The sequence below is a fragment of the Theropithecus gelada genome, chromosome 20 (assembly GCF_003255815.1).
Source record: "Theropithecus gelada isolate Dixy chromosome 20, Tgel_1.0, whole genome shotgun sequence".
Classification (NCBI taxonomy): Eukaryota; Metazoa; Chordata; class Mammalia; order Primates; family Cercopithecidae; genus Theropithecus; species Theropithecus gelada.
The window spans coordinates 28,915,033-28,942,659 of NC_037688.1; positions in this window are offsets into that span (position 1 = coordinate 28,915,033).

The window sequence follows — 27,627 nt, forward strand, 5'->3', positions numbered from 1 at the left end:
AACCTTTAATCCTTGCAAAGCCCAATAATATTATGTATATTGACTGAAACCCCGTGGAGTGGGCCTGACGGGTTTTTTCATTACCAGGGTACATTGTAACCTAGCTACCTTTGAAAAGTAACCAACATCGAGAGGTACTTGACATTTGCAAAGTATTATGGGTGTCCTCTCTATGTCTTCTCAAGTTCACAAATTTACAATGGTCTTAATTTAAAAGTTAAGCCAGGGGATCAATTGCTTAGTGTAGGGCCAGGCTGCCCTTTTTAAAACAAAACAAAAAATACCAAACCCCTGTGGGCCAGTGTGACCTGACTTCCTTATTTGACTCAGATTTTGGTGGGTTGCATGTTGCCTTGTGTTGAATTTCAAAGGAAGGTGTCTGAACTCAAATCGGACAGTCATGTTCCACTTCTCCAGGTGTTGCTGAGACATACGAAGGCTGCAGCAGCTGGTAATGAGTTGGTGAAAATGAAAAAGGAACATAAGTAGCTTCTTTAGCAAATCCCCTGGAAATGACATGGAGCCTTGAGGATCGATAACATCGACCCATCTGAGGGCTACAGCACTGCTCCGTCTCACTCATCTGCAACAGTCACAGCCCAGGGAAACAGCAGCATTATTACGGGCAAAATTGTGACCAAATCAACTGGGAAAATCAAACTCCAGCCTGCTTTCAGCTCACTGTATTTGGGCAATGGCTGTGGGTCAACATTAGAGCAAGGATCAGGCTGAAATCCCAAGGGAGAAGTTAAGTGGGCCACGGCCTTGCTTTCGGAACATGTCTTTAAGACCTTCGGCGATATTTGCACCACTGTCTCCTTCTGAAACCCAGATCATTGTTCAGGAAGCTGAACTCCTGAATTAGAAAATTAGAGGAAGGGGACACAGAGTCCAAGTTACTTTTTTGAAAGTATTCAGATAATATTTGAGTCTTTTTTTTTTTTTTTTTTTTTTTTTTTTGAGGCAGAGTCTCGCTTTGCCCCCCAGGCTGGAGTGCAGTGGCACTATCTTGGCACACTGCAAGCTCCACCTCCTGGTTTCATGCCATTCTCCTGCCTCAGCCTCCCGAGTAGCTGGGACAATATTTGTGTCTTTTGTAATCAAGTGATCTATCAGCATTTCCTATCAAAATCAGGCAGGCTATCATCATTGCTAAGTAAGTTCAGTTTGTTTACCATAGGTTCATGCTGAGACTACAAAGATGAATGAGTTGACTCTTGGCTTTGGAGTTCACGGTCTTTTGAGGGAGATGGATATAATACTAGCAATATCCATTTTTATCAGTACTGTTGCAGCAGATCACTGGAGGGCTCTGGAAACTCAGAGGAGGGGAACCAATTCAGTTGGGGAAGGATTTGCAGAGAAACTGACACTTAAACTATAGCTGGATTGCTGGGGACCTTGAATGACATGGCACAGAGTTTGGACTTGACCTGTAAGCAGCAAGAAGCCATAAATCAAGGGACTAACATAATCCCATGGCAGTGTTGGAAAGATAACTTAGGTGGCAAGTGTATCTGTCAGCGACTGCCACAATAATGCTGTGTAACAAAGCTTCCCGAAATGTAACATCTTAAAACAGCAAGCATTTATTTTTCCCTTGTGTATATATAGGCCTGCTTTGGTTCTTCTGTGCTTGACTGGGATCAGCTGAGCTTGGCTCCACATTGCAAGATGGGTTCAAGTTAGCTGTGCTTTCTCATTCTTCTCAGATCAATCACTATCTAGATCGTATCATTCTCATGCCACATCATCTAGGAATAAAAGCATGAACAGAAATATGCAGTGCTTCTTGAGGTCTCAATGTAGACCTAGCATGCACATACACACGCATGTGCACACGCACACACACACCTCTCTCTCCATTAGCCAAGTCAAGTCATATGATTGAACAACAGACCAATGCAATGAGGAAATATGTTCCACCTTTAATGAGAAGAACCACAAAGTCACAGGCAAAAGGTGTAGTGTATAATTCTCATTCACAGAGGGCATGATCAGTTGTGAACAGTGATTCATTCTGCACTGGGAGAGGACAAGCTAAGGGTGGAGAAAACACAAGCAGCTTGTGATATTTTGAGTATGGGGCCATGTCAAACAGAAGGAAATAATCCATTGAGCCACACAGAGAACTCTTCTGAAACTGCAGGGTCCTAGCAAGTTAGCCTCACTCATATATTTAGAACAGGGAGAAAACTCCAGCTAGAACATTATTAAATGGCTGGTTGAAACATTTAGGAATTCCCAGTTGAATTATAGTCTTGGCAGCAGCTGCCTTTCAGACCCATCTGGTTTGAATTGGCAAAACTGCAGCTGTGCTTGTTGGTATGGGTGAGCCTTTCTTTTGAGTAATGGGCCTGCATGGAAGGGGTGGAGAAAGGATGAAGCCGTTGTCATGAAAAATGGGTAGAGAGAACAACAGAGCTACTACTGTTTTGCTTTGTAACATGGAAGTAGGCCTGTGGTTCTGGGCTGGAGGACAGATTCTTGCAGGATTACTGAGTCTCCTCAGCTTCTCTAGAGCTGTCATACCCAGTAGATGCTGTCACATCGCATACTTTGGTTATGAATTGGTTGTTTTGCTTTTATGGGACTGGTATAATTAGTTTCACATTTTTAATTTATAGCATCAGCTAAGCTTTTTAATCCGTTATTTATGGCAAAGAACTAAGAACTAAATTGCCTCCTGCCTCCTCTACAGAAAGCATTGCAGTTCCATAGTTTGTAATCAGTTGTTTGGCTAAGCCTTGTGGCCCCCTTAAAGGAAAAGTTTTCCCACAGAGGAGTTGGTGTGGTTTCTTTGGATTTCTTCATCCTGAATTATGGAAACCCTGAACAACAAGAGAAAAAAAAGGGGGGGTCGGGGGGCCTCCCACGTTTCAATGGAGTAATGTTTCTCCAAAGCCCTGCTTTAGAAGAAAGTGAAGCTGGCAGGGATGAGAAACTCATGCCAGAAAATTTCCATCTGAAGAAAGGCTCCTGTGTTGGGTTGTATTTTCTGTCTTGGGCTTCCCCGCCATGTAGTACTCAGGTGTATCGTAACTGAAACAACTAAGAGATCTTGATCACATGGGAAGTGAACTCAGATGTCTTGGATGTGTGGGTCAACACCATGAATCAAGGGTCGTGAAGATTAGGCAAGTGAAGGATAAAGCAGAGGGATGGACTCAGAGAGCATCCTGGTGTATATCTAGTTTATTTAACAGGGCTCCAATGCATCTAGCCTGGTGTGAAAGAACAGCTGGGAGATTTTGGAATCTTCCTCCTTTTTTTGCAAGGAATTGTATTGAAGGCCATACCGTAAGTCACCGAAAAAAAAAAATTCACAGTCACACTGTAGGGCTGGAAATACAGGGCACCCCATAGCTCATACTTGGCTCTGTTGCTGAGATGGCATGAGGAGAACGTGGACTGCATCCAGCCTGGTAGCCCCAGTGGGAGCCTGAGCTGTATGTAAGCTACAGTTTAGGCTTTCATCCCGACTTTGACTCTTGGCCCAAGCCCATTTGAGCTGGAGTGTTGAAGGGTTAAAGATGAAGCACTGGGCTGTGCAAGAGCAGTTTCTATAGGACAAAGGGGCACACTGACACTGAGCTGGGGTCCTCCCCCTTCCCCCTATCTAGGCTGAGGGGTCTCCATGTTTACTGAATGTTAAATAAATACCGATTGAATCATATGTTTAATGAGGTGTATCAAACATGTAATAAGATACATATCTATTAAACAGTTGTGAAATCTCTGTAAATATGTTCTTAATAATAAAGGGTGCAGATGGCTTACAGATTGGAGCAGAGAACAAAGACCAAAGCAGCTTATGGAAGGAATAGGAGAGCCATCTTCTGAAAACCGAGAGGACAGCTGATTTTCAACCAGAATTTGAGACACGCATCTGCACTCAACTAGAGGAAAAATGGGACCTGGGCCCATAAGGGAGAAAGCCAGAAACTTCAAAACCTCAAGACTAGGATAAACAGCAACTAAAGTTGAAGACAGAAAACATGGCTATTCACAAAAGCATCACCCGTGTTTTAAATACACCTTCAGGTTTCAGCAGTACACAGTTCTCATTATCATGCACTTACCCCCTGAATGTCCCCAAACTGCGGGGACCAGCCAAGTATTAGAAAACAAAAGAGTTACATGAGATGTAGGTAAAGGATTATTAACTTGTTTTTCTTTCCCTAAAAAGTGATAATTATGATATTATATTGCAAAATGCTATTGAAATGACCTCAGCAAACTACTGTTGAAAACCGATCTCTTTCTCCTTGCACATGTAGGTCGAGCTAAGTGTCTGGTTAGTTGTGATTGTTTGCCAAATAATCGGTGCTTACAGTTGAGAGAAAAGAGAAGGAAAGGAAAACTTGGTGAGGCAGGGTGTCAAAGTAAAATCTGAAATAAACACAAAGCCCATGACCACGTTTCCCCACCTTTCTCAAGTCACTGCACATGACAGAAGTGATTCTGTTTGTAATCAAAGGTTGGGTACTATCAGCCCAGGGGCTCTGATCCCTCAGGTCTTGCCAGATGATCTTCAGGGCAAAAGGATCCCTCTCTCATCATACCTTTTGGGAAGCTATGTCCTATGCCATATGGAGAGACACAGATCATCAGGGACAAAGGTCACGTTCTGTCTTTCAGATCAGAAACCATCCCAGCTTGGAAATAGTCAAAAAGAGTCAAGGACACTAATAATTAACATCCTGATTACTTCCTGCATTTCTGACGTTGTTCTGAGTGTTTATACGTATGCACTTTTTAAACAACACGATTACTAGGAGGCAGATATTATAATTACTTCCACTTAAGAAATGAGGAAATTAAGGAACACACACACAAAAGTCACTTACCCAAGATCCCCCAGCTGATAGAGGGTGACCCTGAGACTCAAAGTCTGCTGCGCTGGCTGCAGAGGGCATATTTGTAATTCTAACTCCATATCAATACTCTGCAAGAATTTCAGAGTCATGGGTCACATAGAAAAGCACGTGTGTAGACTATATTGAGGTAAACACTAGGGGCCGCTCACAGCCCCAGGTGATGGTCATGCGTTGGGGGCAGATCAGCAAATGACCCAGGTGGTTCCATATCTCCACACACCTGTGACCATTTGCAATATATCAGTCTGCCAGAGCACAGCAGTTAGAAGCTCTGCTCTATATAGTAATCTAGAATGTTCACAGCAGGATTGTTTATGATAGCAGAATAAATACCTTACCAGAAGGCACTGGATAAGCTGGACGTATGATAGAAATGGATCAAGTCTACATGCTAACATACTACACAGCCTTTATAAAGTATGATGTAGAAGTATGTTGATTGCCATGGAAGTTTGTTCATAATATACATTAATAAAATCAAGTGACGGCCGGGAGCGGTGGTTCATGCCTGTAATCCCAGCACTTTGGGAGGCTGACGCGGGCGGGTGAATCACGAGGTCAGGAGAAAGAGAGCACCCTGGCTAACACGGTGAAACCCCGTCTCTACTAAAAATACAAAAAAATTAGGCGTGGTGGCAGGCACCTGTAGTCCCAGCTACTTGGGAGACTGAGGCAGGAGAATGGCTTGAACCCAGGAGGTGGAGCTTGCAGTGAGCCGAGATTGCGCCACTGCACTCCAGCCTGGGCGACACAGCTAGACTCCATCTCAAAAAAAAAAAAAAAAAAAAAAAAAAAAATCAAGTGACCGTGTGTAGAGTATGTAGAGTTTTTATTTCTTTTTTATTTAAAAAAGGATGTATAGATATATATGCACAGAAAAAAAAAAAAACAGGCTAATAAGTTGTTACCAAGGTTTATAGCTGTGATTTCAGGATTGCAGGATTAGGATGGGTGCTTTTGTTGTTTTCTTTTTACTTATCTATTTTCTCTGTACTTTTTAAAATAATGAATATGGATAACTTGAAACCTTTTTAAAAAAGAGAAGTCACCTGCTGATTTCCTACAGAAGAATTATTAATGTTCAGGGTCCATTTCAGTCTAAACATAGTTTCCCTGGATCAGTGACTTTCAACCTCTCATTGTCATTGTTTTTAGCAGCAAAATTCTTTTTCTAATAAAATCTTACTCCTAGCCTCAATATATAAAAACAGATCAAATAGAGCTGCCCTGATTGAAGCCAGGTGTGAGGCCCAGGCCCACTACTCACTTGCCACCCGCCTCCCCACCATTCCATCCCCAAGACTCCTGGTTCAGAAAACACCACTCAACCACTGCAGGAGAATCATGCTAACCCCCAACAAATATGCTTTGCAGGAATAAATCTATTTAAATAATCAAAATCATAATAACCAAGAGAAAGAACAGAAAACTTGATTGGTTAGAAAAAAAAAAAAAAACATAGATTCTTTGGGATTTAAATACAAATACATGGAATTTTGCCAGATCCTGCTCTGTGGACACGAAATAGGTTCCACCGGGGGCTTTCTCCATCTGGCAGCCTCACTGGTAGCTAGCAGGATGCCTTCATCGTTGATACAGGTATATTTCTCCTTGCTTTGTATTTTTACTTACGTTGAATTTCTGCTCATTTCTATATTACCCTGTGCTTTGCCTCTCTTTAAAAAAAAACGGATAAATTTATCTGAATTGATACATTTAAGTGATAAAATCTGAGTGATAAAACCAAGCATATAACCCCTCCATAATCACTCTCAAGTGTCATTGGTCACTGACTTCAAGAAAAGTCCAGAAAGAAGCCCAGTACCCAGAAACTCTGTTTTTCCACACTTTGCTTTCATGATATTCACCTGCTTCTTAAAGAAGCAAATCAATTGCCATTTGGTAAAAAATGATTGTGAAGAAAGCTGGGGGGCTTTAAAGCGATATGGTCCTCGTCAACCAACCAGTATTTGTGACTGGTAAAGTAACGGCAAAGTGAGAAAGATCAGAACCAATCCACGACACTGTCCTGATGTGGACTTCGAATGTAAAGCCAGGGGTCGTGGGCCTCATCCTCTATTTCTGTGGAATGGACCCAAGAGTCAACTAAAGAGATACCTTCCTGTTCATCTGTACCATTCAGTCTTAATGGGAAAGTTGAGTAGAGCCGTAATGCACAAGACTATGATGAGTCATCATTCAATCACTGGAAGGCTATGGTTCTGCTATCTGTGTATCCTACCTGCTCAGGAAACCAAAATGACATTTGAAAAAAATCTTTTAGGAAAAAAAAAGAAGCTAAGATGCTTCTGCCTCTTTCCTCTTTCCGTGGTTTTCTTGTCTGCCATCTCTCTTGTTCCCCCACATTAGAGGAGCCTCATGACTCTGAGAGAGGATTAATTGTGACACTTTAAGCTCAGCTCTGCAGAACTGACTTGAAACCATGTTCTGTATGCTACAGGTTATTAGGGTTAGCTGAAAGAATGTGCATTTATTTACTGAAGGTACTTTATAAATCAATACCTTGTTTTTGAATTCAGGTCAATAGGAATAACTCTGAAACACAACCAACAACTACAGCAACCCTAAAACAGCACTTTCAACGTATTGATTTTTAGAAAAGTATCTTTTCCTGGCATTATTCACACACTCTTGATAAGCAACTCAATGCAATCAAAAAATTTAATGGATTTCTTTTACCCCCAAAATATATATTTATATTTTTTCAACCTGTCTTTGAATTGCAGCCAGTTAGGTTCTTTGAAAAAAGACAAGTTTGGGAGAGAAGTGAAAGATGGAGTTTGCCCTTATCCCTTGCCATTTGTATGGGGAGGCATTTTGCTGACTCAGTGTTAGAGCACAGCTAACCAGATCCAGCAGTTATTTACCATTTAATTTCATTTAATCTTTTGGCAATTTTAGACATTTCTCTAATTTTGCTGAGAAATTTTTATTTCATTTCATGCAACAGTATTTATCAAGCACCTTAACTGAGCATGGTCTTGACCTGGGAACTTCAGCATGCAAAAATAGCCAGAATAATTCTTACCTTCCTTCCAGGCCAAGTTCTTAATCTGGGGTGTCCATAGACTTCAGGGTATTAGTGAACCCCCAAAGTTATTTACAAATGTGTGTGTACATATGTGTGCATGCTCATTTCTTAGAGAAGGAAGAACATGTATGGCTTTTTGGGGAACCATGACCCTGAAAAAGTCATGAACATTGACTGTCTCTCAACGTGTGGTCTGGGGACCCCGGGTTTCTATGGTCTCTGAAATCAATACAATTTCCATATTAATACAAAGGTATTATTTGCCTTTTTCACTCTCATTCTCTCACAAGCGTACAGTGGAGTTTTCCAGAAGCTACATGATGTATAATATTGCAAAAGATTGAATGTCGAAGCAGATCAAAGAATCTAGCATCCTTCTCTTAAACCAAAGATTTACAAAAATGCGAAACAATACCTGCTATAGTTTGAATGTTTGTCCCCTCCGAAACCCATGTTGAAATTTTACTCCCAACACAACCATGCTGGGAGATGGGAGCTAACAGAAAGTGCTTCATGGATTAATGCTGCTATAAAAAGGGCTTGTGGAAGTGGGTTTGCTCTCTTTTGCTCTTCTACCATGTGAGGAACAACGTTCCTCTCCTCCATAAAAGGATGCGGCATCCAAGGCAACATCTTGTAAGCAGTGACCAGGCTGTCATCAGACACCAGACCTGCAGGTGCCTTGACCTTGGACTTCTCAGCCTCCAGAACCATGGGGGAAAATTTTTATTTTTCATAAATTACCCAGTCTATGGTATTCTGCTCTAGCAGCACAAACAGACCAAGACAATGCTATTCCTCTCCTAAATTATTTTTATTTGGGAAATACAATCATTTTCACTGAAATATATTACTTATATTAACATGCAATGGGTTATTTTGGTTTTAAATGAATCTTTTTAGTATTTCTCCATTTCAATCTCTAATGTATTAGTAGATATAACTCACACAAACAAAACTCTTGTTTTTATGTTGTTCGGCCTTGGCTTTGTGGCTACAGAAGTAGAGAGTATGATAATTAATTTGATAAGTAGCCATTTCTTCCTCATATAGTGGGTTAAACCATATGAAATTGCCAATATTTGACCATTATTTGCTTACAAAAAAATGGTAATTGCATTGGCAAAACCCAATAAAAGGATGACACATATTATTAATCTACCAGATGAGTTACTGTCATGTGGCATTTCCAAGTTGTTTGGGGCAGTACTGATAAAAAGATTTTCACTGTTTTATCTGCACACTCTTACCTAGATTCATTTTGCAAAATAACATTTTCTTTCCCAAGTATTTTATTCATTATTTCCAATTATAAAAGTAATGCATGGCTTGGAGGAAGTACAGAAAAGTAGGCATCTCTAACCCTACCATCCAAAGACAGCTACCTGTGTAGCATTCTTAGCAGTGTTTTACTTTCGGTCTGTTTTATAGGCGTATTTGCCTAGATAAGAGCATATTGTGCCTTTCCATCTTGAATCCTACTTTTGTCATTTAATGCTGTTTTATAAACATTTCTCATTTTGTTTAAATTTCCTTATTTTTAAAGACGTAAATATTTTTCCAATTAGGAAAATTAACATGCTATTTTCATTTAAATCTTTGAACATTTAGAAAACTGTGAAGAATTAAGTCACTCTTCATGTCACCATCTGGTATAATCCGGCCTATGATGTTGGTAGATTTTTCTCCATCTACACATGTTGTTTGGCACCAATGCTATATTGTGTACATGGCTTTATATTCTGTTTTTCATATGATAAACATGCATTGTGTCAGTGGAAAACTTGTCACACACATCAGTTTCTTACAGAATAATATTTTATCATATGGATGTAACATAATTTACTAACTATCCCACTGTTATTATGTTGCTTATACTTTTTCAAAAACAATGTGCTAGGAACGTTTTGGGGCAGACATAAATCTTTTTTGCTTTACTAGAGGCTTTTTGTGTGTTGTTTGTTTGTTTCTTTGTTTGAACCTTGTTTCTCAAAAATGGAACCATCCAGTTTGCTCTCGGAGGCTTTTGTCACTCAAACGCCACTGCTGATGTTAAAGTCTAGGAGATAGTGCAAAGAATGTTCTGGAGGAAAGTGACAACTTCCACAAATCCGTAGGATAGATTCCTTAGAAGTAGAAAAACCAAAACAAAGGGCATAGACATACATTTGGCTCTTCTCTTGTCATTTTTTTTTTTCCAAAACATTGGCCCAATTTACACCTGCCATGTTAGAGTGGCTATTTCACTTCTCCAGGTCAGTACTGGGTTTTCTCTCTGTCTCTTACTTACTGTTACTTATTACTTACTGTTTCCTCTCCTCTCCGCCCCTCCCCTTCTCTTCTCTTTTCCCAAGTAACTTAATGGACAAAATGTTCCCTTATTTTAATTTGCATGACTTTGATGTTTACTGATGTCAAAATTATTTTCCCAAATAATACTTGCTGGCCACTGATATCACCTCTCTAGTGAGCCACTTATTTTCGAGATGGTTAACTTGTACTGGAGTCAAACCTTAATGTCTACTCTGGTTATTAAATGAGTGAAGCCAACTGGCCCAAGGGGTACTGCTCTCGTTCTTTTGGCTTTATTATTACCTATTTACTAACCAAATGAACCAACTGGCCACTGTTGGAAATATTTCTGGCTAGAAATACAGAATGTTGAAACCACAGGTAGTCTTCTCATTATATCCTACATTGGTAAACACCCTGCCACAGTCTAATTTTGTGCCCTATAATTTAAGAGGAAAGTGAACAACGTTTACTTCATAAAAGAGCAGTAACAGAAGAATAAACTTGAAACTGGCCTTATTTAACTGGTCCAGAAGCTCTAGAACCATGTGTCATCTAGTGCTTGCTGGCTCTTTCCTTTAGGTTTAAGGTTCATGAATGTTCTTGACAGCCTTTATATACGATCATCAATATATTTGAGATAGTAAACCTTGCAGTATACAGACTGAGTCAATTCTCTTGTTACCATTCTGCACAAATGGGTCCTTCTTTTTATTTTTTATTTTTTTATTTTTATTTTTTATTTATTTATTTTTTTGAGACAGATTCTCGCTCTGTCACCTGTGCTGGAGTGCAGTGGCGTAATCTCAGCTCACTGCACCCTCCACCTCTCAGGTTCAAGCAATTCTCCCACCTCAGCCTCCCAAATAGCTGCAACTACAGGTGCCTGCCACCACACCCGGATAATTTTAATATTTTTATTAGAAATGGGGTTTCACCATGTTGACCAGGCTGGTCTCGAAATCCTCAGGTGATCCACCCACCTCCCAAAGTTCTGGGATTACAGGCATGAGCCACCACGCCCAGCCCACAAATAGATACTTTCTGAGAATTCTGTTTAATTGTATATCGAGATGATGGCCATGTGTAGTGGGGAGAAAGAAAAATGAGTAGGAGAATTGTCATAAATGTATTTAATTGGGGAAAAAACACTGAATACATGTTGATAAAGGAGAAGACTACAGATGCCAGTATGAATCTTTGAGAAAATATTGAGAAATCTTACTATGATGTAACCAAGCTCTGGCCTAGATAAGAAAGGCAGTAGCAAACTATAAGCTTCCCTAGGGATATAAAGAGATCAAAATTGAAAGGGAGACACCCTGACATAAATGTCTAAAACAGCAGACTCCCTGTTTTCCTGTGTTTTGTTGGCCAGATCTCTTCATTAACTATCTCCCATGCCTCCCCAGTATCAATAGTGGTTCATAATGATGACCTGGGGGCACAGCAAGATCTTGAAGTGCCCTCTGACTCATCAAAGAAATATTAAATTAAATGTATTTTCTGGTGGCCTAATTCTTTTAAAATTGGTAATCCATGTGTGGTATATATGATAATTCCCTATTAATTCAATCTTTGATTCAACCAGAGCAATATTTGAGTTATCCATTTCCCAACCACAGGAAAGCGTTGACGGTAGTTTTTAAAATGTAGTCAATCACATCTCTATTGTATGTTGCCCAAAGAATTTACATAAGCACGGCAGACTATCTGTTGTTTTCTTGCTCTGTGATAAAAGTTCATTTTTAAAACCTCAAATTGCGATTTGTCAAAGTCCATTTGCCAGTTCTTTAACAATTTCAGCCAAATTGTAAATTGTATAACTGTCTGCATCATTTGCATACATAATCATGTTAGAGTGATGGTATAATCTGGGCACATCATTTATGAGAAGAAGGAACAATAGAAGCCAGCTTTCCATTCTTGGGATACTCAAGAGTAATTTATTACAAGGCTGATATTTTCTTTCTAATTTCCACCAAATGATCTCTTTTAGAATGATGAGCACTAAGGACTGCTGTCCCTTGTGTATTATTTTTACTGCTTTCCTAATCTTGAATTGAAAGCCAAAATGAGCACCATGTTACAAAGCTGCTTCATTCACGCACACATACACACTCACAGCCACACGCGGTCATTTCAGTCCAAATAATATCACAAGAGTTCAATGAAACATCCCCCTCAAATGTTGCCCCCATGTTAAATTAATTTAATCTCTGGATCTCGTTATTGAGGATTCTTTTTTCTGTGCATTGACAATTTGCCAATTGCTCACTTCCTATTTTTAATCAATCTTGCAGATAATTTACCAGCCAACTAAATCGTTTTACTGGCCTATCATACTTCTCAACCCGACAGAGAGCAAAAGTAAATACAATCAGTCTTGTGTTGCGTCATCAGAAATTTATGATGACCCCGGGCAAGTAGCTTTCTGCAAGACTAATTTATGTATAGTCATATCTGTCACTGTGGCACTTGGACACGTCCTAGGCTTTTTTATTAGTTATTTCTGGTAACAACCCTGTGAGACTGCAAGGTGGGTTAGATACACCCTTTCTCGAGAGGCCTCTGAAATTGCATTAGATACCTACATTTTGGGACTCAGCCCTTCACTCAAGACTATGGTCCAGACCATCAATCAGGGTCACTCGGAGTCCTAGGACTCTGAATCTTTGAGCAGCCCACATTCGTTATTCCACTTGCTAGTTTCTTACCCCAGAATAAACACTGCAGCCCAGAGAGAAAATCACCTCCCTGGGGTCATAAAACAATTTAGTAGTAGTAAGATTAGGCTCCCTTGTAAGTTAATGGTTAATACAGACTCAGATAAGCATGGATTGAAATCCAAACTCAGCCGTCTACTCATGCAACAACTATGGGCAAGTTGCCTAACTCCTTTTGTAGCACTTTTAACCTCTTTGAAATGAGGAAAACCGTGACTACCCTGCTGAGGTTATTGTGAGGGTTCAACTAGCAACAGCTCCCCATCCAAGTGTTTTCTGTGCTAGGCTATTTATGCTCTTTACTATGTTCAATCTGCACTGTATCCTTGCAAGGTGGAGGGTTCCTGATACAAAGGGTATAGAGCTCCCAAGACAGCAGGGATCCCGCAGAGACTGGTACCAGTCCATGGCCTGTTAGGAACCAGGTCGCACAGCAGGAGGTGAGTGGCAGGTGAGCAAGGGAAGCTTCATCTGTATTTACAGCCACTCCCCGTCAGGCACATTACCACTGAGCTCCGCCTCCTGTCACAACAGCAGTGACATTAGATTCTCACAGGAGCACAAACTGTATTGTGAACTGCACTTGTGAGGGATCTAGGTTGCGCACTCCTTGTGAGAATCTAATGTCTGATGATCTGTCACTGTCGCCCATCGCCCCCTAGTTGCAGGAAAACGAGCTCAGAGCTCCCATTGAATCTACATTTTGGTGAGTTGTATAATTATTTCATTATATATTAGAATGTAGTAATAATAATCGAAATAAAGTGCACAGTAAATGTGATGCGTTTGATTCATCCCCAAACCATTCCCCCAACCCCCAACCCATCATGGTCCATGGAAAAACTGTCTTGCATGAAACCGATCCTTGATGCCAGAAAAATTGGGGACCGCTGCAGTGGAGAATACCACCTCAATTATCTTTCTTTCCTGTCTAAAACCAACTATTTATTTACTAAAAACGTCTTGAAATTCAGAGAGGAATCTTTTCCATTCAAGTTGTAAAATCATAGGTTAATGGAATTCAAAATAATTTTGGCTTAACATAGTCAAGTGTGGGCAGAGAGCAATTGATGAAGCTCTCTGCTAATTCTTAGAACAATTCCAGCTTTCATATACAAGCCTGAAACCCACCAGACCCAACTCTCTCCCCTGAGGTATAGATGGAAAATTGTCAGTGGCTCAAATGGAAATCATGTCCAGGTACCACTGAGCATTTATAAAGTAGTGGTTTGATGCACATAAGTCTCTTAGTACAGCCTGTATACTGCAGTAAGTGCTTGGTAAGTGTTAGCTAGCATTATTACTATGAGCATTCACCTATCCCCAGCCCACCCTACTGCTTAGGTTAGATGGACCAGATTTTTAAATATCCAAAACTAGGAAGTTTCCTGTCCAGCTCAGAATTTGTTTGAATGGTTTTCACATGTTTTCTGGCCTAACGGTACCATATAATTTTCCACAAAAGTTTACGGAACAGAAACAAATATGTACCCACTATGAACAAGGCATCTTTAGGGATATAAAGATGGAGATTGAATTCTGACCTCAAAGAGCTTACACCCTATTGAAAGAGAGAAGCAGGGCCTATCTGTAATGCAAGTCAAATTGTGGGAATTTTAAAAAAGAATGTCTATATATAAAGTACAAGAGGGCTGGATGGGCTATGGAACTTTCTAGAGGAAGTTACGTGAAAGCAGGGCCTTGAAGGATTAAGTCATCCTTCCAGCCAGCTTTCTCTCCACCCACCCTTCCTACTGAGTGCCAGGCACTAAGTGAAAGGAACGTAAAGTCAGTTGATGCATGGTCTTGACCCTCAAGGCCATTCCAGGCATATGGAAGAGATACACATGTGGGTCAGTGACTCCTGGACAATGGAGTAGATGCTGATAAAATAGGCATTGAGAGACTGTATGGGCATGAAGGAGGGTCTTCTGAATTAAAAGGAGAGATCAGGGAAGGCTTCCAGGAGGTGGTGATGCTTCAGCTAAATTTAGAAGACTAGGTTGGGGAGATCAAAAAGAGGGTAGAAGGCAGGAAGGAAAAGAAAAAGTTATGTCAAGGCATGGAGGAAAAAAAAAAAGAGAGAGAAAGATGAAGCCTTGTGGCACCCCAGGTAGTTCAGAGTGTGCAGGAGGGCTGGGGATAAAAGCACAGTAAGGTGGGTGGCATGGTCATGATGTTGATGGGGGTGGAGGAGAGCAAAGGAGGTGGTTGTTCCAGAGAGAAGGACCCGCATAATCAAAGGCAAAGAGGTGTGAAAAGTGCATCACGTGAAAGAAGGCCAACGAGCAGTGGAGTGTGGCCGTAGCAGAGGGTAGCAGAGAGGTGAGCCTGGAAAGCTAGACTAGAGCCGAAGTCCATCTTCCTGCTGTGGAATTCCTGTCTGGTTCCCTCAGCACCATCTGGTTGGCCCAGTCTCAGCGTTACAGTGTAGTCATTTCAACTCCATCAGCCCAAACATCTTCCTCTGCCATAGCGATGGTTTTACGACTTTGATTTTGATTCTGGGCCAAACTGGCCATATGGCTGGGCTGCCTTAGTACAGAAACTCTTTGAGCTATTTACCCTGGGTGAGGTTCATATTTTCTTCTCAGGCTTCATGTTTCTCTTCCATGTGGCTTTTGATTGGCATTCTATTTTGGCCAAAAGTTAGTATCAGAAAGAGATGGTTAGGAAATAACTAAGAGATGGCTGATTCAAAATGAACACATTCTTTTAATGGTGTGCATTCTAGAGAGTTTCAAGGGCTCAGAAATATTGAGTCTAGCCCAGCTTTTGGCCACATTTATGAATTCTAGCAAGGACAGTACTCTTACACATCATCCAGGGACAAAGAATGGGTGGTTGGTGACATAGACTTATAGTGAATAATATTGAGCCTCAGATCTTTGCATTTAAATGCCTTTTTTAAGAAAATGATTGTGAGTCACAGTAGGAAAAAAAAAAGAAAAAAGGTTCTTCCCGCTGATTTATGTTCTTGGTATTTTCTGGGAATTTTGTCAATCTTCAGAGAAGTCTGATCATTTTTGGATTGTGTTAAATTCCTGAGAAACACTGCCACGCTGTAAGTGGCTTTCATTTTTTTAATACGTAGGAAGCATGAAGAACAGACAGCAATTCTATCTAATGAGTTTAGTCCAGTAATCCAGTAAATGCCTACTGTGCACCTAGCTCTTTGTTTGGTATTGCAGATGCTGAGGAAATACAATGCCTATTCTTAAGAAGATTTCATGTAATTCAGTGTTACCTGAACCAAAACAAAACAAAAATAGTGAATCTTCATCTTCATTATTACTTTTAAGGATTTTTCAGCATCTCTCTTCTTGCTCTAGTAGAGCTTTTCTCATACCAAAGCATTGCACAGTCAAGCCTAAGATGCTTTTTCAGCATTTTCCTCTTGGATGGACAACAAAATTGTTGAAGCCTTTCAATGTAGTGAACCTGCCTAAACATTCCAAATTTATTTCAGATTAAGTTTGAAACATGCAGATTGTTCACAGACAGAATTGTCTTAATTAATCAAGCCTCTTTGGGTTGAAACTAACTATAACCAAATTCACATTAGCTTAAGTAAAAATGGAAGTGTTTTAATTCATAGACTAAAATGCATGGGTTTGGCTGCTTTAGGCTTAGCTGGATTCAACAGCTCAAGCAGTAATATCTGACTCCCCTACTCTCCCCACACCTATTTTGGTTCTGTTTTCCTCTGTGTTTGCCTCATTTCCAGGTGGGCTATTGGCATGTGGTAGCCCCTGGCAGCCCAAGTTCACATCCCCCCAGCATAAATACCCCAAGGGCACAGAGCCCCCTATTGCCAGTGGTTTCAGCAAAAGACCTCGTTTTGGCTCTCATTGTCTCAGCTCATGTCCATCACTGTAGACAAGGAGGTGTAGTGTCCAGTTGGCCTGGCTTGGATCAACCTAGAGCCAGGGAGTAGGGTCTGCCCTGCCCAAACCAGGGAAGAGAGCAAGGAAAGGTGCTTCCCCATCAAAGAAATCTAGAGTGCACATTTCAAAAGAAAGGGAAGCAATATAGAGCAAGCGAGCACCATGTTCATTACAATTATCTCAGTAAGTCCCAAAGCATTGGAAAATTGGGTGGTATACATCAGGTGAAGTATGAATAATCATAAGCATAACAGGTAATAGATAATTAAAAAATAAAGTGTGTCATCAAAAAATTGACTTTTAAAATCTTCAAATGCTAAATAGCTCCTTTGATAGGATTATGTTTCCCCGATTTCCACAAATTAACTATAATTGATCCAGAAGCTTTCTAAATTCACTTTAAGCTAAAAAAACAAAACAAAAAAAAACAACCTCTGTGATTTGTGAATTGGTTAGGTTCATTGTTTTGGAAGCATCCAGAAACGGTTTTCAGGTCATAGAGTTAGGTAAGCTACATGATACTGTGTAAACAGTCTGACATTTATCGGATTTTTCAGACTATGGCTTCCTCACAAGGCCAATCTGAAATACACTTCTTCAAGGGATCTTTTATTTAATATCATTTCGTAGTGGAAGTAACAAGAGAATTCAATCCTATCTTTGGTTGAAAAGGCATCACATCATTTTTCATATGATTATTTGATAATATTAAATTTTCCTTCAAATGTATAAATCACATTCTCACCATAATTCTAAATATATAAAATAAAAATTCATGAAGGGGTTTTATGGCTGAAACAAAAAATATTTCCTGGTAATATATAACAAAATAGCTGAGTAATTTTTTTAATTATAAACTTTTGAAGGCAAAATAATGAAATCTGGATAGGAGACTTTAGAAATTCTACCAGTTTAATTTGATTTATTACTATTAATCAGAATTATACCCTTCTGCATAAAATGTGCATTTTTTAGTTTATTTTCTTCTTCATAACACTGGAATGTTATACCCAAAAACTCTTCAGAAGACACTTACTTTATTCTATCATGCTGACATTTTTCTTCACTTCCATTTCTTTTTTCCATGTGGAACCTTAATTACAACAAAGGCAAACACATATTTTACAAATTGATTAGAGTGGTGATTAATTTTTTAAAAGATCATAATAAATCCAGTGTTACCAGCTTTCGGGTTATTTCATAGGCTTTCTTTTTTTTTTTTAACTAAGAACTGCCAATCTATAAAACTCTGTATTTCATTCCCGAAATAAAAGTTGCATAGACTTCAGTAGTGTAACAAGAATGTGACAACATCCATTTTGGAGTTGGCCTCGTTCACCCTCTCACTGTAGCACCTGGAGGATTGTGATGCTACTTTCCATCCACCGTGGCCTCCCAAAGGAGCCTGTGTTAGCAAGGAGACTCACCAATTTTTCATCATTCTAGAAAAGAATGTCTCTCTCTAGTGGACTCAGTGATCTTACCTTGAGGTGTTAAGAATCGCTAAGGGCTGTAAGGACTTGTGTAAATTACAGCCATGCAGAGAGGCGTTGAAAAATCAATAAGTAATGAAATAGTACTGAAGTGAAGTAGCCAAGAGAGCAATGGGTGGGAAACTCCCAAGGACGCAGTTTCATTTTGTCAAAAGGTAAAAGAAGATGTTCTGATGCGTTCCTATAAAACGGGCTTCCTTGGAAACAAGAGGCTTTGGGCATAGATGGCAGCAGAGTCACTTTCATGGGCCATGGACTTGGTGCCACTGTTTCATTTTAGACATTTCATTTTAGTGCATTTTATCCCACTAACGCAGTAAATATGGCAATTTCTTTGTCACCTTAGGTGTCTGCCTGTCAGCAGGTTTTCTGTACTCTGGGTACCCAAGTGTACCCCCTTATGCCCCATGTTACGAGGGACGAGCCGCATTGTCTACACAAACCGTCTTCTTCCTTTCTGATCATACGTTAGCAATCTTCTCCAGAATTTGATGATATAGTTGAACCTGGACATCAGTTTCCAAAGGTTCCCCCCTATTCACAGATGACTCTGGAAACATACACCTGGAAGGTAAAACTGTCTGGTCTCGGCCTAAGAGTCAAAGGGCTATGTTTTGAGTGGGACATTCATAAGGTCGAGAGTCCCTGAGCTGACATTTGAATCTGTTTATTTCCTTTCTTTTTCATCTAAAATGACATGCAAACCATGTTTTTGATGTTGATGGTTTGCTTCGAGAAGGTAGAACTGATTTTTTATAAAAAGAAGAGGGTGAAGTATTTGAATATAACAAGCAGGTTGGGGGAAAGGATCCAATTCCGTTGACTTTGCCTGGGAGAACTTGCTTCCCTCCTTTCCCTCCTGCATCTGAGTGAAGGTCCCCTTGCGTTTCTGCCCTTCCCAATGATGACAGAAGCCCTTTGCTTCTAACATGTCCCTGTGGTGTGTTAAGGAAGTTTCTGTAGCGAGGATGAGCCACCAACTGAATCTGAAGGTCTAGATATAGGAAAAGGAAACCATAAAGATGTCACCCAAGAACTCATCTAAATGATGGGATTACATTTGCTTTCTGTGTCTCTTTGTTTTACATGCAGTTTTTGGGCTTTGTTTCTCAATAGACCAATGAAAGCTAGAGAAGATCCCCAAGCTCTCATTTGAGTCCATTGGTGTCACTCCAGCAATGGAGTTAAACTTCAAAAAAAAAAGATACCAGCATGGAAGAGAATAAAGTAACCGATGGTGTTCATGCAGTTAAAAGACTTACAGTCTTTGTGATAATGGTGACATGATTCTTAAAATATCAAATAAGGGGGGCCGGGTGCGGTGGCTGACACCTGTAATCTCGACACTTTGGGAGGCGAGGCGGATGGATCATGAGGTCAGAAGATGGAGACCATCCTGCCTAACACAGTGAAACCCCGCCTCTACTAAAAATACAAAAAATTAGCTGGGCATGGTGGTACATGCCTGTAGTCCCACCTACTCAGGAAGGTGAAGCAGGAGAATCGCTTGAACCTGGGAGACAGAGGTTGTAGTGAGCCGAGATAGTGCCACTGCACTCCAGCCTTGGTGACAGAGCGATACTCCATCAAAAAAAAAAAAAAAAAAAAAATCACCAAATCAGATACTCTACTTACCTTCTTTTTCTTTACCGACACCCAAGTACATGTGGAACACTGACAAGAAGAATCTTTTATACCTGAAATAAAACAGGGTAATAACCATAAACTGAAAAGCACTGGGATTTGAACCAACGGCCAGCCCATTCCCGGCCCACTTAGTCTATGTCAAGTAAGTTTTGTGATAATGAATGAAAGCGTTGTAATTATTGTTTTTTACCCTCAGGCTATGTCTGCCTATAGTATGTAACATTAGAAATGAAGACATCTATCATGTTTAGTAGAAATACACATGATCAAAACCCAAAAAGAAAAATACTTGTCTCTGAAATATCCAGATAAGTCATGGGGAAGTGGTTTAGGTGGTTTGAATTATCTGCTTAGTTGACTTTCCTCACCTCCTTGCATGAGCATATACAATCCAATTGCTTTATGTTTACTCATGATTTGCTACAATGTCTGGATCAGGATACCAAGATGAAAAATACAACAGATATGGTACTTGGGCCAATCACCATATCCACCTTGCTAGCTTGTCCTCTGCTTGATGTGCTCGTAGTAAATCCTTGCTAGTCACGCTCTCATGCCGTGGATATAGCAATACCCACCTCCTCCAACAATTCATCTGTTGATGCCATTATCCATTGTTTATGACATTGTAACCGCAGTAATGAATTGATATGTCTTGATCTTTGAAATGCTTAGACAGGAGGCCACACATTATAAGAAAACAACAATGTCAAGACTCAATTCTATTCGGCAGGGGTTAGAAGTGGATATTGTGCAGAAAAATGCATTAAAGTTGAAGGGGGGGTTGTTTAACATGATGGTTTTAAAGATATAAACAATTATGGTGGGTAATAACTCCTTCGGTCAGAAGATGGTAAAGAGGCCCTACTTAGGCCAGGGTTGCTGGTGGCGTTCCAGGTCGTGCTACCAACATGAAACACTAGGGGTCACCATGTTAATACCAGTGCCCCAGCTCCATGGCCCTCCAGAACTACCAGAGTCCTGGGCTCCCTGCTCATCCAAGGAATGCCGCTTAGTGCCTTTCATGTGGTATGGGACCATTTGCAGTTATTTCAAGCATGGCTGAAATAGTGAGATTGAGTCCCCTCTAAACCTCATTCTGATGAATGGTATTTTTTAAGTGCCACCTACACTTATGGGTCCATTATTTGGGCTAGATGTCATTATAAGGAGTGGACAGACCGGTCATTCAAATATGGCACATTTTCATTCCATAGCTACATGGGATTCCAGCTCAGACGTTCTGCTAAAGTCAGATTCTCTAAAACCAGGAGAACCCTTTTTTTTTTTTTTTTTTTTTCTGGCCAGGATGGACACTACTGTTGAGTGTTAACCACAAAATTAGTGTTTCTGTTGTCCTTTGTTTCTCAACTCTATGTTTTCAAGCCCCAGCTCAGAAATTATTTTTCAGAGAAGAAATGTAAGTAGTTGTCTATAATCTACAGATATGACGTCACCAGGCTCTATCGAAGTCTGTAGCCATCAGGATGGGAGATTGCTGGCCCGAGTCCCCAGGGAGCCCCCAAGCTAACTGTGATATGATTTCTGCATCCTCCTATTGTAATCTTGAGGATAATCTGACCCTCCCCACCACCCCAAGTAGGAAGCTCTAGATATCCCATTTGGGGCAGAGCTTCTGAAGCCTGGGATTAATTAAAGCAGTTGAAGATCTGTGAAGAGCATTTAAACTGCACCACCCCACCTCACACTGCCCCCCTGGAAAAAAATATTTCAAGATGGCACTTGATAATAATGGTAAGATCACAGCCTAGATAAAGCACACTTCTAAGTCAAAATTAATCTGAAAGCTTCTGGTGTTTTACACATCCTCTTTGTTTCTGTTTCATTAACTTATTAAGTACCTAATATGTACACGGCATATTAGGGTCAGGCAGTGAGGGAGATATGAAGTTATACATGTACGAAGACGGTAACTAGTGGTTGCTGCATTCTCTTCCCTCTCTGCACCATTGACGTAACTGCCTGCCCCAAATCTATCTCTTCTCCAACCACCACTTCTCTCCTACCTGTTCAGTCAGGCCCCTCACTCTCTCTAGCACTTCCTGCCGTTCCTGATTCCCCTTCACTGACCTTTACCTGTCCTTTTTTTTTGCTCTTTCTAGTCACTTTAATTGGATGTAATAGCAAAGACACAGGCCAGGCACGGTGGCTCACGCCTGTAATCCCAGCACTTTGAAAGGCCAAGGAGGATGGATCACGAGGTCAGGAGTTCAGGACCAGCCTGGCCAATACGGTGAAACCCCATCTCTACTAAAAATACAAAAACTAGCTGGGCATGGTGGCGCATGCCTGTGGTCCCAGCTGCTCGAGAGGCTGAGGCAGAAAAATCACTTGAACCCAGGAGGCGGAGGTTGTAGTGAGCCCAGATCACGCCACTGCAGTTCAGCCTGGGTGACAGAGCAAGACTCCATCTCAAAAACAAACAAAATAGTAAAGACACAACCGTATTTTGTGGTATTTCTGTTATCTTCTCTGTACTTAATTTTCAAAACAGGTATTTGTTTCCCTGAGAAAAGAAAATGCAGATACTTGATTTTTTTGGGTAGCCTTCAATCAGTATTTCCTGTGGGTTGTCAGCCCTTAATAGGAAAAACAAAGGGTCCTCCCCTTCTTCCTTTTCCAAACCATATCCATGGTTTGGTGAGAAAGTGATTTAAGTTATTTCCATGTGGCAAATTAATTTTGCAAAGCCAATGGTATAGAAGTAGAGAAATAAATCGAGAACATGCAAAAGGCGGTATTTGTTAAGTAGGTATTTGGGGAGACTTGAAATAGGCTTCTGTCTAACCTGAAAATGAAACTTTTGTGGGTCTAAGCCTTAATTCCTACCAAACTCTAATGAAGTCATCCAGGTAGAATCCTATCGAAAGGTCTAGTTGCCATTGTTTGCTTTTTGATTCAGGTTTTTGCAAACCCTAGCCTATAAACACCATACTTGACAGTTCTTCATAAAACTTAAAATAAGGAAACTTCCACTATTAACTGAGAGGTTCATGACTTTGACGTTCCATTTCTCCAGAATTAGGAATTCTTAACAAAGTGACTCTTGGCTATTCACAATTGACACGGAAATAGAAGCAAAGAGAAAGTGTCTCCAGGGTTCTCTCAGAGCAGTGTACATTGGGTGTGTACAAAAACTGCAATGATGTGCATCAAAGGCATACCGTTCAAGAAAAAGATTTATGAAGCCTAGCTTGGGTTCATTTATATCATACATTTTCTTTCTTTTTTGGACCTCTAGTTGATGTAACCGTAATATAATTTTCTGACCAGATACTTATCCTTACTATATCCAAAGCTGTACTTGGATGATCCTGGCAACCTAGCAAATAAGAAGGCAATAAGGTTGGATGCAGTGGCTCATGCCTGTAATCCCAGCACTTTGGGAGGCCAAGGTGGGAGGATCACTTGAGCTCAGGAGTTTGAGACCAGCCTGGACAACATGGTGAAACCCCGTCTGTACTGAAAATACAAAAAGTAGCTGGATGTGGTGGTGCATACCTATAGTCCCAGCTACTCTGGAGGCTGTGGTGGGAGGATTGCTTGAGCCTGGGAGGTCAAGGCTGCAGTGAGCCATGATCACACCACTGCACTCCAGCCTGGGTGGCAAAGTGAGACCCTGTCTCAAAATAAATAAATAAAATAAAATAAAGGAAGGCAGTAAAATAAGAAGTTCCTAATCCAGGGTCTATGAACCCCAGCAAGTTCATGGATGGGTTGGAACACCCTGAAGATATATGTGAAATTTGGGGGCATATGTTAACTTTTCTGCAGAGAAAGTTCATAACATTTATCATACAAGCCATGACCCCCAGAAGCTTAAGAAGACACTGGACTAGAGGGTCCTAGCAAGGTCTTTCAGAAACGAATCAGGCTTCATCACTGCATGGACCAGAAACATTTGACTCATGACGATTATACTCTCACTATGTCTTGAGTGTGTGCCATGTGCCAGGGCACGGTTTAAGCATGTGGTGCACACTTACATAATCCTTATCAGATGGAAACTCTTATTATCCCCACTGCAGCTGAGGATGCTGAAACACAGAGAGGGAGGCGGCTTCCCAAGGACATAGGAGGGAAAGTGGCAGAGTTAGAATGTGACCAGGGTCTGGCCCCATAGTCTGTGGGTTTAACCAGCTGCTTCACCACTATGCAGTACTGCCTCTTGACTGAAGGCTCCTCCCAGCCAGGAGTTGTCCCCTTTCGAAACAAACCAGAACTGAGAGTCTGAGGAACTGTGAACCCTACAAAGTGAGTAAGATAATACATACCTTAACTTGCTTCACTCCAGTCCTTACCCTCAGGATACTGGAAATTCAGGGGGATCCCAGCAAACTGCCAACGTGCTCCTTGGCGCCAGGGAAAATGCCAGCGGCAGCAGCAGAGCTAGTTAAGCATCGACCTTCAGGACCCTTCACACCTAACATCTGATTACCGCTTTCCATTGGCAGTTCACCGCCCCCATCTCTCCTTTCCTCTCTTGCTCCCCAGCTGCCCTGCAAAGCAGACAGGGTGGAGATGAGGTTACAGGCTAGAAAACTGAGGCCCAGAGAGGAGGTGCCTTCCCGAGTGAGGGTCACAAGACTAGGTTATAGCAGAGCTATGAATAGGACCCACATCTTCAGGCCCCCAGTAACAATTCTCTTTCCGCTGCTCTTTGCTGTCTCACCCACCAGTATCACTTGGCATTGAAGAACAGGGCACCCCAAAAAGCAAGAATTCCACCTGCATCCAGCTTTCCTGCAGAGGGCGTGTTTTTTGTTTGTGAGCCTATAGGAGGCATCACCTTGAACCCATGCAAAGCACTTTCCTTCCATTATTTCATTTAATCCTCGAAACAACCCAATAAGGTGGCTGTTATTCCTCCAGTTTCACAGACAGGGAAACCGAGGCTTAGTAGCATAGTTAGGAAGTTACAGACTTCAGACCCACATATGTCCAGCTCCCCACCGTTGGCTCTTCCCCGTTGGGCCAGTCTATCCGCCGAGAAGACAGGAAAAAGGAGAGGGAAGGAAATGAATGACCTCGTTTGTACGATGAGCAATGCTTTCTACCTTCTCTGAGGACGGACAAACGGAAATCTGTTTAAAGCACCAGCGCATGAGGTTAAAATTAACGAGGACAATTACGAGCGATTAGTCACTGGAGTGGGGCTCCATGGCTTCTTCAAAAACAGGACCGGCCCTCACTCACTTGGACCCAGCACAGAGGAGCCATCAAAGAAGTCTTTTTCTAGGCCTGTGATTCTGTGATTAGCTGTTTTAAAGGAGCCAGACAGTTCAGACGCATCAGAAACAATGACTCCATTTCTCAGGAGCTGTCGACCCCAGCGGATCCTGAGGAACTTTCTTTGGCACCCGGTGATCGTGAAATTAACACCAGGGCCGCTGGCACCGGATCGCTCTCCTCTGTTGTGTCCCGGGGAGGGGAGAAGTCACTCAACCTTTTTTGTCCAGAAATCCCAGGAAGCCAGGGCAGCAGGTGGTTTGGGTTTCAGCACTTCTCAATACCTCGTTTCAGTCACTCTTCCTAAATTTTCATTCATTCCAAGGTCCTAAGAGAAGCATCCTGACCAGACACAGAGGGGCAGGGAGGGCTTTGAAACAGCGGTGGGATAGGGTGTTTGGGGAGGAGATCACTGGACATCTGATCCCAGGGGCTGAGACTTCCAGAGCTGGAGGGAAGGTAGCAAGTGAGGCTCGTGTGCTAGTGCCAGGGAGGAAGGCACCCCTCTGTCCCCAGAGCGCCTTGGAATAAGAAGAAAAGCAACCTGAACAGTTTTGCGTGAACCCCCATCACGCGGCCAACTAGGGCGACTGAGCTGCTGCCAGCAGCACTTCTAACAGGGGAGGCCCAGGGTGCTGCATCTTTGATGTGTTCAGTGGGTCAGTTTCCTCTTTGTGGAAACTTCCCTCTGCTCCCAACATATGTCCACTAAAGCGTGTTTGCACAGCGTGAGGGGGCCTGGCCCCACCGCAGCTGCAAGCTAGAGAGGCCAGCTTCTCTCCTTCTCCTCTTTTAAGAGATTCCCAGGGCAGCCCAGTACAGGTACCTGACCCCAGACCACAGGGAATTCAGGATTCTCTTCCAGCAGAAAAAAAAAAAAAAATACAGCTCCAGGGTTGTCTCTGAAAGAGCTGTGGGTAAGAGGGGACCAGAGAGAGATCTGACTTACTGCCACTGTAAAGAAAAGGCGAGAAGCTGGGGGGAAAAATCGAGTAGGATGGAGGCGAATAAACGGGAGGGGTTTGGTTTGGGTTTTTGTTTTTCTGCAGCAGTTTCTCTTTTGGAGATCGAAAATCTGCAAGTGTTACGTCAAAGCTTTCTCCAAATGACTTGATGAGGGTTTTTTTGTTGTTGGGTTGCTGTACCCCCGGGACTCATTGGGATGGCAGGATAAAAATTAATTAGAGGCAGTTTGGAAGGGGCTTTGCAAGACAGCCTGAGGCTACGCTTCAGTCTGGTTGTTAGAAGCAATATCATCACCGCCTCCTTGCCCAGCGAACAGACCTGTGCTGGGGCAGCCGGGGGGAGCCACGGAACGTTCAACACAGACATCAGAGCCAAGACTTCCTCCCAGAGAGATTACTTACCACAAACCAGTGGATCTACCTGCTGACAACCTCAGAAATATGTCTTCTTTCATTTTCAGATTTTTAAGGGGTTGCATAGAAAGCCCACAGAATCCTCATGAAACAGCTCCTGCAGGAGGGGCTCTGCCTCTCCCATGCCTCTGAATATGACATCAGGCTGGGCAGAGCCACTACGTAGCTACCAGGAAAGCAGGATCCTTTTCAGCCCTGGATTTGGCCCCATTTTTAGGGGGTGGCAAACTAAAAAGGGGTTTTAATAAGCCAACACGTTTCTCCTGACCCATGATTATTTCAAATTCAGGCAATTTACCAAAAAAAAAAAAAAAAAAAAACCTGGTCCCTCTTTACTCTGGTCTCTGTCCTTCTCCCTTTTCTTCCTTCGCCCTGTAGCCCCTCATGTCCTCACTGTGCTCTTACCCACACATAATCCTCCTCTACCTGAGACACTGGTTCAGTGAGTGACCTTGGAGTCTGATTAATTGGAAACTGGCTCCTTAAATCCGGATAAAACAGTTCAAAGCATGATATCAGTGCTGGCATTTCATCAGCCACAACAAGTAGCTTTTCCAGCTGTGTATCTCACCCTGGAAATGGAGACAGAAAAGTGAACAGATGCCTGGGTCCCCTTCTTACGTGCACCTACACTGTCATGAAAGATCCTTTTCACTTATGTAACAGAGTGTGTCTCCAGGCCAGTGTAAAAATGTGAGCTAGTTCGTCCTTACAACATTTTTCTGTGATGCAAGCAATCATTAAGGTCCCTGTTTTATGGCTGGAAAAACTGAAATTGTTCTTCTTTCCCATGTCCAGAAAAAGGCAATCTATGTGTGAGCTCAAAGAAAACTTGGAAACTCCTAGGGCCTGTCCCCATTCTCTCTAAACTTAGCTGTGTCTTTTTTATTGCCTATAATTGTTTCCTTGCATCATAGTGGGGATGGGGGTGGGAGAAGCCAATGGGAACAATTACCAAAAGAACAACAGCAACTTCTTCCCCCAAAACAGCCACTTCCAAAATGAATTCACCAGCTGTGTA